The following is an 11762-nucleotide window of genomic DNA, read 5'->3' as shown; positions in this document are numbered from 1 at the left end:
CCATAGTTAGTCCCCTCCAATCATATTATATTATTCTAACAATAAAAATTATCTCGCTTACAATTCCCTATTATTTCATCCATATAGATCCGCAACTTTTATTTTATTGCTTGTTTTTGGCATTTGGACAATGATAATAATAATTATAGGTTAGGTTAGGTTAAGGCGGTAGCCGGGAGGGGGGGGGATAAGAGCCTCCCGCCCCCAAGCTCACTTGGACCTATAAAAGGTCCGTTGTGTTGCCGCATGGGCATGTGCCCCTTCGCGTTGCCCGAACCGTGAGAGCATACTACTGCAGGTTAAGGGCAGTCCCATCCGGTGGCTTGGATGTATTTGGACAAGGTCCCTGGTTTGATTACGGACAGGTCCGAAATGTCCGTGAGGAAAGCGGCCCCGAGAATACGAAGACGACGATTTCCAAGGGCTGGGCAGTGGCAGAAGAAGTGGGGGACCGATTCCTCCTCCTCCTCGTCGCGACAACTCCTGCAGAAGTCGTTATGAGGGATTGACAGTCTAGAGGCGTGAGTGCCGATCTGCCAGTGTCCCGTAATGGCTCTAGTAACTGCAGAGCACTGTGCTCTGCTGAGTTTATACAGCTCTGCTGAGCGCTTCTTCGATCGATATGGCCATATCAATCTTGAGACTTTACAGGAAACGGTTTGCTGCCATCTCCTATTGGCATTTTGCTCGAACAATTCGTGCGTTAGGAGCCTGCACGTAGCCAAGGGCATCGCTACTTGCTCCCTCTCCGGTAGGAGAGGAATCGTAGTACCCTGCCTGGCTAGCTCGTCGGCGGCGTCATTCCCCTCGATGTCCCTGTGGCCGGGGACCCATATAAGGAAGAGATCTAACTGCTCTGCGATCTCGTGCAGAGACCTGCGGCAGTCATTTACAGTCGCTGAGTTCGACGATATTGAGCCTAGAGCTTTGATAGCTGCTTGGCTGTCCGAGAAGACGCACACTAAGTGCGTATCTAGAAGTAATTTGGAGACGATCGAAATGGCCTCCTTGATGGCTTCAACCTCCGCTTGGAACACACTACAGTGATCCGGGAGCCTGAAGCAATGACTGATGTTCAGCTCGCTGCAGTAGACTCCGCCTCCCACGCGGCCGTCTAGCTTTGAGCCATCAGTGTAGAAGTGGACCGCATTTGCAGGTCCTGGTTCGCCCATCTCCCAGTCCTCCCTAGATGGGATTGATACCTGGAAGGGCGTCGAGAGGTGATCACTGGGGATACAGTAATCTGTCCTCTCTGGTAATTGCGGGAGTCTCATCAGGATTCCCGAGTGCCCAACCGCGGATGCTTTCCACAGTCTGGCTTCTCTCATTCTGAGGGCGGAAAGTGTTGCCACCTTCTTTCCCATGAGATCCACAGGGAGGAGGTCCAGCACAGTATCCAGGGCTTCCCCTGGAGTAGTGCGTAGCCCGCCAGTTATGCATAGCTCTGCCATGCGTTGAACTCTGCTGAGTTTATTGAGGCATGTCCTTCTGTCCAAGGCTGGCCACCATACCACCACTCCATAGAGCATGATTGGTCGTATGATGGCGGTGTAGAGCCACCGAACTATATAGGGGGTCATTCCCCATTTTAGTCCGATGGCTTTCCTGCAAGTATAGAGGGCCACTGTGGCCTTCTTTACTCTATCCTCTATGCTCAATTTCCAATCGAGCTTTCTATCGAGGATTAGGCCAAGATACTTGGCGTTGTTGCTGAAGACTAGCGTTTCCCCACATAGTCTTGGGGGAATCAGTACCGGAACTTTGTACTTCCTAGTGAAAAGCACCAGTTCCGTTTTAGACGGGTTGACGCCTAACCCGCATTTGTCTGGCCATTTCGACATTTTCGTGAGAGTACTTGTCATGCACTCACACAATGTCTGCGGAAATTTTCCGGAGAATGCTATGGCAACATCGTCCGCGTACGCCACCACACGGCAGCCACCCCCCTCTATCTCCCGCAGCAGTGTGTTCACTGCCACGTTCCATAGGAGGGGCGAGAGGACTCCGCCCTGCGGTCTTCACCTGCTGAAAAATCTGGTAGATGTTGACGTCCCCAGTGATGCCTCAACCGTCCTGCATTGTAGCATCTGATCGATCAGGCTCACCGTCCTGGAGTCAACGCCCAGATCAGTCAGTGCGCCCGTGATGGCGGTCGGAAGGATGTTGTTAAAGGCGCCTTCTATGTCGAGGAAGGCTACTAGGGTGTACTCCTTAAAATTAAGGGATGCTTCGATGATCGATGTGATCGAGTGTAGGGCCGTTTCGGTGGATCTTCCCTTCCGATAGGCATGCTGGGAGTCTGAGATCAGACTGGACGGAATGCACGCCGTTAGATGCAGCCCCAGGAGCCGCTCCATCGCCTTTAGAAGAAAAGACGATAGACTTATGGGTCTGAAATCTTTTGGGGCAGTGTGCGAGGGCTTGCCTGCCTTGGGTATGAATACGACTTTGGTCTGAAGCCAGGTGTCAGGAATGCACCCGTGGGAGAAGATTCCCTCGTAAATTATTTTGAGCCAGTTAATGGCTTTATGTCCCGCGTGAATCAGTTGGGCAGGGAAAATGCCGTCTGGCCCCGCGGACTTGTAGGGTTTAAAGCTTCTGATCGCCCAGGAAATGTTTTCCTGGCTTAGCAGTCCCAAGATGGCATTTGAGGCGACAGAAGGAGGCGCGAGGTAGTTGGGTCTGTTTTCATCGCAGCCAGGGAAGTGGGTATTTAGGAGAAGATTTAGCGACTCCTCGCTGGACGTAGTCCACGACTGGTCGGTGTTCTTCAAGTAGCCCAGGGTGGGTGTTGTCTTCGAGAGAACTCTGCGCAAGCGTGAGGCTTCTGAGTTACTCTCGATTTCGCTGCAGAACTTACGCCAGGAAGCGCGTTTGGCTTTTCTAAGTTCTTTGTTGTAGGTTGACAGACTGGCCTTGTATTCGGCCCAGTTTTGCTCAACGTTTTCAGCCTTAGCTTTATTGAAGAGTCTCCGGGAGGCTTTCCGGAGTTCACCCAGTTTCGGATTCCACCATTCAGGTTTCTTCCGGCCTCTGTTCTTGCCAGAGGGGCATGCTTTGTCGAGCGCCTTATTGCAGGCGTCGGTAAAGATCTTAAGAAGACGAGTCGTGGCCTCCGTGGAGAACTCCTCCTCAGATGGGGGCTCAGGGAGAACACGACAGAGGTAATCAGAGTACCGAGTCCAGTTTGTCCGCCTAATGTTTCGGAATCGGACTGGCTTCGGTACTGAGAAGGAGAAGACAGTTTCCACGTACCTGTGGTCCGAGAAGGAGTGCTCTTCCAGGACCCTCCAGGATACAATGTTACGCTGTATCTCATGAGAGGCAAGCGTGAGGTCCAGGACCTCCTTGCGGTTTTTAATGATAAAGGTGGGATCACTACCCCGGTTTAGTAAGACCATCTGAGTGGTCAGTAAGTAACTGAAAAGGTACTCACCCCTTTCGTTTGTGTCAGTGCTTCCCCACTGACAGTGATGTGCATTGGCATCGCACCCCACAATTAGGCCGATGTCCTTGGCCGAGCAGTCTGCGATTAGAGCCCGGAGAGGCGCGTGTGGAGGGGGGTCTGGTTGTTCATGCCCCATGTATGCGGAGCAGATCCTCAGTGAGCGCTCCTGGCCTTCGAGGCTCACCGGTCGCTCTCGTCGAACGCGTAGTCGTCCAAGATATCGTCCGACATCATGGACGCCGCATCCGACGCCGGGTTGTCTTCCTCGCACGAGGCCCCCTCTTTCGGGATCTCCGGCAGCTCCGGGTCTTGCTCGACCTCCGCTTGCTTGCCCTTGCGATCGGACTTGTAAGTGGATATGGTGACCTTCTTGTAGCCATAATCCACTACACCGTCCGACTTTGCGAGGAGATCAATGGATTCCTCATTTAGGACGAGGATAATCTGGCGCCTCTGCCCTTGGATATCCTCCACCTTTGCCACCTTCCAATCGGCTGTAGGAAGGTGGGGGTTGCAGACCTGCAGTAACCTGAGGATCTTCTCAGGCTCTGCAGGCTTAGCCGAGACCCACGCTCTGGCTCTCGGGCGACTAGGGACATCTTCCCACTTCACGGCCTCCAGTTTCGCCCCTGGATAGACCTCTTTTAGGGCCGCCACCGCCTTCATGTAGAGGGCCGCAGAGCGAGCGTCTTGGCAGGCGATGGCTTTCACCTTGCCTTGATGCCACCCTGCGTCCTCACACTTTGGCGGTGGTCCGCCGTTCTCCTCCAGTTCCAGTAGGAACCGGTCCTGGAGCTCGTTCTCCACCAGGTGCCACTTATCGCGAGGGACATGGCCGTCCTCGGCGCCCCTGTCCAGGACACCGATCAGGGTCCTGCCCCTCGCCACCTCAGCGAACGACCGGTTCGTGAGGTGGGTCTTCACCCGCTTGGCTTGCTGGGCTTGGCCTGGCTGATTTGCGGGGTCCTCCGCTGAGCGTTGCCGCTTGTTGGCGGCCTTGGCTGCGCCCTTTCCGGCTTTGGCTGGCTGGAACAGTGGAAGGATTGAGCAGGCCCACAGCCTCTGCTCCTTTCCTTCGGCTGACGCCTTGAAGTTCGGGTCTTCGTTGGACAGGATGAAAGCCGCTCGTCTCCTGTCCTGGTACGACGGCTTTCCACCCCGTGGTGCAGAGACGCTGCCCGCCGGGGCTCCCATGGGTTCTTCGGTCCCGGTGCGCTTACCAGCCGCGATTACGCTCTGCTTGGCAGCCACCCCGGTATCCGCTTCGCCCTTGGAGCCACCCGACTTGGAAGGACCCGATTGGCTTTTCGGGCCCCCCTCGCTGCGGCTGCTGCCTGAAGACGGTGGACCGACTCAGTCTCCTTCCCCGTCTTCTTTGGACCCGGTTTCCCAGGCGCTGGTGCAGAGGGATTGGCTTGTCCCTCCGGTACTTTAAGAGGAGTACCGAGCTCCTTTGCGGCTTTGTTGGTTTTTATTTGTTTATTATTTGGCATAGTAATTATTTACTTATGTAGAATTTTGTTAGCTTAAATTAATTAGAACAAACTCCCTTTGACCGTCCAATTTAAGAAACCCAAGGGGCTGGGCCGCATCCTTTGGTTGGAAAGAATCTTTGTTTAGAAAAAAAACTATTCCGCATGGAGCATCTAAAGTTTGTGGAGTGCTGCATTGCCACCAAGCACAGTGGATGAACCGGCCAATTTAGTTTATGTTAATTATTTATGCTGATCAATAATATATACATATTATTTACTTCATGGGGTCGGAAACGCTTTCTATAAAAAAGTCTTATTTTGTATATCCATTATACGACTATAATGAGCGAATGTGTTGTATGTACATATGTATGTTCGTACAAGGCGATTGCCGATGTTTTTTTTTCCCAATTTTGCCAAATAACCTATTATCGACTACTTAAGCCGGTGTTTTCACCGGGTCCTGACGGAGTTCCCGACTGTGCACTCAGGTACTGCGCCGAGGCTTTGTGTGGACCCTTGCTTAAACTATTCGCCATGTCCATTGATTCTTTATATTTCCTCCCAATTAACATGGGAAGGAATCGTTTAAAATTCCTCTCCATAACAAAGGTAGCAGGTCTGATGGAAAATAATTATAGATGTATATCTGAGTTATCCGCTATTCCTAAAATGTTTGAGAACATAAGAACATAAGGCCATAGGCATAAAAATATCGTCCTTATCTCGGAGATTGGGGGTTGTAGTACCATATCTGGGCAACTCATCCGCTTTCTTTCCGCTCTTTGCCTGCAAGGTCAAGGCGCATTTGGTGTGGTGCGAAGAGCTCCACTGATGCAAAGGGCGGCAGTTCGCTGAACTTTCCGCAGCTGATTGGTGCTGACTACTGCCAGATATATCCATTGGTCTATGCTTGGGTTCATGACTCACTTTAAGCCAATAGCTTTTTCGCAAGTGTAGACTGCTGTCGTTGCCTTCTTCACTCTATCTTTGACATTCAAGTTCCAATTAAGCTTTTTGTCAATGACCAACCTAAGAAACTGGCACTGTCGCTGAAGGAGAGCCTGCATCCACTTAGTATTGGGGGGTTGAGGCGCGGCACCTTATATTTATTTGTGAATAACACGAGCTCCGTTTTCGAGGGATTTATTCCCAGTCCGCGCGATTCTGTCCATCCGGACAATCGAGCAGCTTTGCGGTCATTAAGTCGCAGAGTGTATGCCACTACTTTACAGTCCCCCCCTTCCAGGTCTGACCAGGTCTGAGACAGGACCCTACCTTGCGGGGTGCCTCTCTTGACATACCTTGTCTGGTTGGACAATCCCATCGATGATGTGACTGTCCTGCATATGAGCAATTCTTCAATGAGCATCACCAAGTGGCGGTCCACCTTCAGGTCAGTCAGGGCTTCCGTGATGGCTCCCGGCTTGACTTTATTAACGGCTCTCTCGATATCGAGAAAAGCTATTAATGAGTATTCTTTTAGATGCAGAGATTTTTCACACTCGAAATTACTTTATGAAGTGCCGTTTCCATGAATTTTCCTTTCCAGTAGGCATGCTTGAATGCAGCTGAGGACTTTTGATTTTCCTAAGTGTCTCAAAAGTTTTGAGTAGGAAAGACGATAATCTGATTGGTCTAAAGTCTTTTGGGGCTGAGTTTGAGTCTTTCCCTGAAGACTATCCTAGCCTTAAGCCAAGCTTTTGGTATTGTACATACTGCCAGTATTTTCCTGAAGATACATTTTAGCCAGTTGATGGCCGTATCCCCGGCCTTTTGAAGTTGGGCCGGGGTTACATGGTCCGAGCCTGGCGATTGCCTGGGGTTTGCCCGTTTATCGCCCGTTTTGTGAGGATTTGATCCATCGAGGTTACCGGCTTCTCTCCTGGGAGATGTGCCGGCTCAATGGTAGTGCACCCGGGGAAATGCGTATCTATTAGAATGCGCAGGGACTCCTTACTGGAATTGGTCCACGTACCAGACTGATTTTGTAGCCAGCCCAGTGGTTCTCCTCGTTCGCGCTTTTGGCTCTGTTGAAGAGAGTCCTACAGCTTTTACATAGGATGTCTATTTGTTTTGTCCACCATGGGGGTTTCTTTTTCCACCTAGGTTTGTCAGAGGGGCATGCTGTGAACTGTTTACTAGACGATCTAGGTCGTCCTTTGTGTCCGGCCATGTTGGTGCTTTAGAGGGGAGTAAGTTCTCCAGGGCTGAGCAATATTTTTCCCTGTTGGACTGCATGGGATTAATGTAGTCATTAGGTTTCGGACGATGAAGCTGAACAGTGATTCGCCGCTTACATTTGTGTCCGAGCTCCCCCATTGAGGTTGGTGAGCATTGGCATCGCAGTCTATTAGTACGTCTATGTCCGACCTCTCGCTGTCGCTGGCGAGTTTGCGAACAAAGTCGTTGGAAGGATCATTTTCCTCATGGGCCATGTAAGACGACATTAGCCTTAGATGTGTCCCTTTCAGCTCTAGGCTTGCCGCCGTGTCGTCTCTATCGCTATAATTAAGGAGCAACCTCTCCTTGGAACAGTCTTGTCTCCCAGTAATTTGGAATGAGTCCTACATCATTCCGCTTCACAAAAAAGGTTCAAGATCAAACATTGAAAACTATCGTGGTATCGCAAAGCTTTCCGCCATCCCGAAGCTTCTTGAGTTCCTGGTCACCCGGCAACTGCAACATCTTTGTTGCAGCTTGATATCTCCGTCGCAACACGGTTTTTTCAGACATCGTTCAACATCGACTAACCTTCTTGAGTTTTCTAACCTAATCCACCGTGGTTTTCAAATTGGTTTGCAGACGGATGTAGTTTTTACGGACTTCAGCAAGGCATTCGATTCTGTGAACCATGCTCTGCTTATTCAAAAGCTCTCTTTATTAGGGTTCCCAACGAATCTTCTAGATTGGATTTTGTCCTATCTCTCTAACCGTACTCAACGTGTTTTGTTTTCTAACGTGTTGTCAAATACTGTTAATGTTACTTCAGGTGTGCCACAGGGAAGTCATCTGGGCCCGCTTCTGTTTATTTTATTTGTGAAAGACCTTCCTCAAGTTATAACATACTCTACTACACTAATGTATGCTGATGATGTCAAAATCTGTCTTTCTTACTCTGATTGGTATTTGCACACACGCCTTCAACTTGATCTAAGTGAACTACTATTGTGGTGTTCAACTAATCTTCTTTTTCTGAACCTTTCCAAATGCAAACTTATGACATTTTACCGTCGCGCTCCTCATTTTGTCTCATATGTTCTAGGAAATTATGTCCTTGAGCGAATTTCGAGTTCAAATGACCTCGGAGTCCTTTTTGATCATAAGATGTGTTTCAACACCCATATAGCTGCAACTGTAAATAAAGCTAAGGGTGTTTTAGCGTTCATCAAGCGTTGGTCCAAGGAGTTTGACGACCCGTACGTTACGAAACAACTGTACATCTCGTTAGTAAGTCCTATATTGGAGTATTGTTCTTGTGTGTGGAGCCCGCAGTATAAAGAGCAGCAGCCTGTTATTGAATCCGTGCAAAAGCAATTTTTAATTTTTGCCCTTCGGAACTTTAACTGGGACTCGGGTAGAATCTTGCCACCCTACCGGTCTAGGCTAAATCTTATTGACCTGCCGTCGTTGCACCATCGCAGAATATGCAATGGCGTAATGTTCGTGCACAAGCTCCTTCTTGGGACTGTTGACTCCCAAACTCTCTTGGGTCAGATTGACTTGGCCGTTCCATCCAGACCTACCCGTACTTTTAGGCCTATCCGTCTACCCATATGTAGGTCTAATTATGCTGATCATGAACCTTTTAGGGTTTTATGCCATAATTATAACTCCCTCTGTCAAACCCTATCCCCTGAACTGTCTCTTAAACTAATTGCATGCAATATTTATAATCATTTAAATTTAGCTAACTTTTAACTTATCTTTTTCCGCCTTTAGTAACTAAGTACCATTATTAACAGATAATTTGTTAATTTAATAAATAAATAAAAAATAAAAGATATTAAGTGCTTTCTGGCAAGAATGCAGGTGCGGGTTTAACCTTCATGTTGAGCTACAATCATCTTGTACTCCTTCGACCCTAGTCCACAAACCTTGTCTCCCACTATCCAAGGTTCCTAGACTAGGGCTACGTCCGCTCCACTTGCTTTACAGTGGTACTGCTTAGGACATCCTTAGAATTCTCCACCACTGTGATGTCGGCGTCTAGGTCGTCTTCGACTTCATCGTCGTGACACATCGCCTCGAATTCACGTATCAGCGTTCTATCGGTGGAATAGCCTTCTAGGTCTGTCTCCGTGTAATCCGTGTTGCTACTTCGCGAACACCCGCTGGCTGTCCGGGACTGCTTATTTCGGTACTCTCCCGTAAGGGATGCCCGCTTATTCGCAGCTGACCTACCGAGGTAGGCCGTTCGCTATCCGCAACCTGCGACCCGTCTGGTGGGGTCAGCTAGGCTTCCATTGGCTTCAGACCAGTTAGACATTGCTATAATGAGAAGATAGCAAGAGAGGCAAAACGAAACATTGTTGTTCTTAGCCTTCTGTAAACACGTCTCCCGGTTATCTCTCACTGCATGCCTTTCCCATTAAGCCGTCTCTGTTTTTGAAGCTAGTCAGCTAGCAATTCTAATGTCATAAGGCTGTTCAAAATAAATGTTTTACTTCTCCAGCATGAGGTTTTCCCAAATGTAACTGATTTCTTTAATTTTTTTTTATTTTTTGCTGTCGCCTATCAATTTTAAAAGCTTATACTTATTTCTTCTTACATCATGCTCATATACTTAGAAACAAATTATTTTTAAAACCACTCGTTTGTACCCCCTTTTCGGTCATTTTTACCTAACGAAAGCAAATATGAAATTTAAATAGAAAAATAACTTTTTTACAATCAAAACTAAATTTGTTCCAATAAGGTAATTTGTTTTTTTGTAAATTAATAACAAATTCAATATAATTGAAACTTTTTTTTTTAATCAGTAATTAAATAATATTTTTTGGTACCAATCTTAGAAATGGGGTAAGAAAAGATTGTGTTATTATTAAACGAGCTTTGGAATCGGTTTAAAAATTAATTTAGGATAGCATCAGAACTGTAGCAACGTTTTGCAGATGATATTTCGGCTCGAACTATTTAACGTCGGCCAAAGGAGGTGTCTTTAATAAAAAGGGTACTTGGCAAAAAGCCACTTCTGCGTAGTTGAATGAAGAAAGCTCGCTTAAATTGGTCTAAGGAAAATTCAAATTGGAGTGAATCTGAGTGGTCACGAATCATACTCTCGGATGAGTCTAAATTTAATCTTATTGTACCCGATGGTTCACGCACAGTTCGCCGCAGAAGAGGACAACGCTTTTCCGAAAATTGCTACATTGCCACCGTAAAGCATTCGCCTTATATGATATGGGGATACATATCTAAATATAAAACTAAATCGCTAATTATGATTAAGGGTATGGTGAATGCAAAAAAGAATGAGAAAATTATTCGCAGTGGAGTTCTGTCCAGTATGGAATCAGTTACTGACAGAGAAGAAGTTCCCATCTTTCAGGACGAACACAGAACTTCCTGAACACTGTCATCGATCGCGCTCTGTAAGTGATTATTTGACGCTTTGTTATTTTTAAAATGCATTCAACTAGTTTTGATTATTTTTCAACGACAGATAAACATTTTGAAGCCGGAAGTGGACAATAAGTCCCTAGATTGGCCATCCAACACCAAAAACTATGGTTGAGTTAGTGGAATTTATATAAGAAGTTTGGTTTGAGGATATAACGGATGCAAATTTGAAGGTTTTATACAATTGTAGTTTTTTTTGAAGAAATCGTCTTTATAATTTTACTGAATTTGTTTCCTTCGTTTGATCAAATTACTAAATGACCGTTGAAAAAAGTGTTATTTGGAAAAATATTTGTTTTTAATTATATGAATTCGAAAACAAACAATTTAGTATTTATTTTTGTTAGGAATCGATTTATCGACACAAACAAAAAAATTTGACGAATCGGATAACATTCAAGGAAACCCCACGCTGGAGAAGTAAAAAATCCATAAAATATCAGAGTGCGGCTTTTTTTTTGTCGCTGGGTTTACCTTTAGTATGGTAATACTTTTTGGTATATTTTTAATATTAAAGGGTATATTATGGTATGTTTCTGAGAGTCATACGGGAATATATTTTTTCGATAGATCGGTTTCGCTCTCTACGTAGTGATGATCGCTTTCTCTCTCGTTGTAGTTCTCGTTGGAAACTTTCGATATTAATTCTTATCACCTACGGCGAAGAGCAGGGTGATCGTTTATGGTATTTTTAATACTTTTCGGTATTTTTTAACAGTAAAATTAAGCCGACGGTATTTGATTCATTTATCTATTTGATCAATCTATAAAAATCTAATTTTCAAAGGTATATTTAAGAAGAAAGGGTATAGAAACTTTCATACGCAGGTTTTTTGAATTTTCGCTCACAAATCGTTCTTACGTGTATCATTTATTCCAATAGATTGCATTTAAATCCTTTTAGCTCATTCACTTTCAAACAATTTCTAACTCGTATTCATTTTGAATCGGGTAAGGACCTATTTTAGCCGGTAGATAACTTTAATAGCCGAAACCTGGAAACATTCGGACAGTCGCTAAGGATGAATATGCCGCAATAGTTGGGGAATATTAACACCATCATGCATCATGCTATTTAGCAGGGTACTTGCCATGTTGGTAATTTTAACGGAGCCCAGGGACTAGTGTCAAAATTATTATTGAAAAGTCAGTTTTAATATGTATTTGATATACACAACTTATCATATATGTATATCCATATATACATAGTTTTTCAT

The sequence above is a fragment of the Drosophila miranda genome, chromosome XR (assembly GCF_003369915.1).
Source record: "Drosophila miranda strain MSH22 chromosome XR, D.miranda_PacBio2.1, whole genome shotgun sequence".
Lineage (NCBI taxonomy): Eukaryota > Metazoa > Arthropoda > Insecta > Diptera > Drosophilidae > Drosophila > Drosophila miranda.
This window is presented reverse-complemented; position numbering follows the sequence as displayed.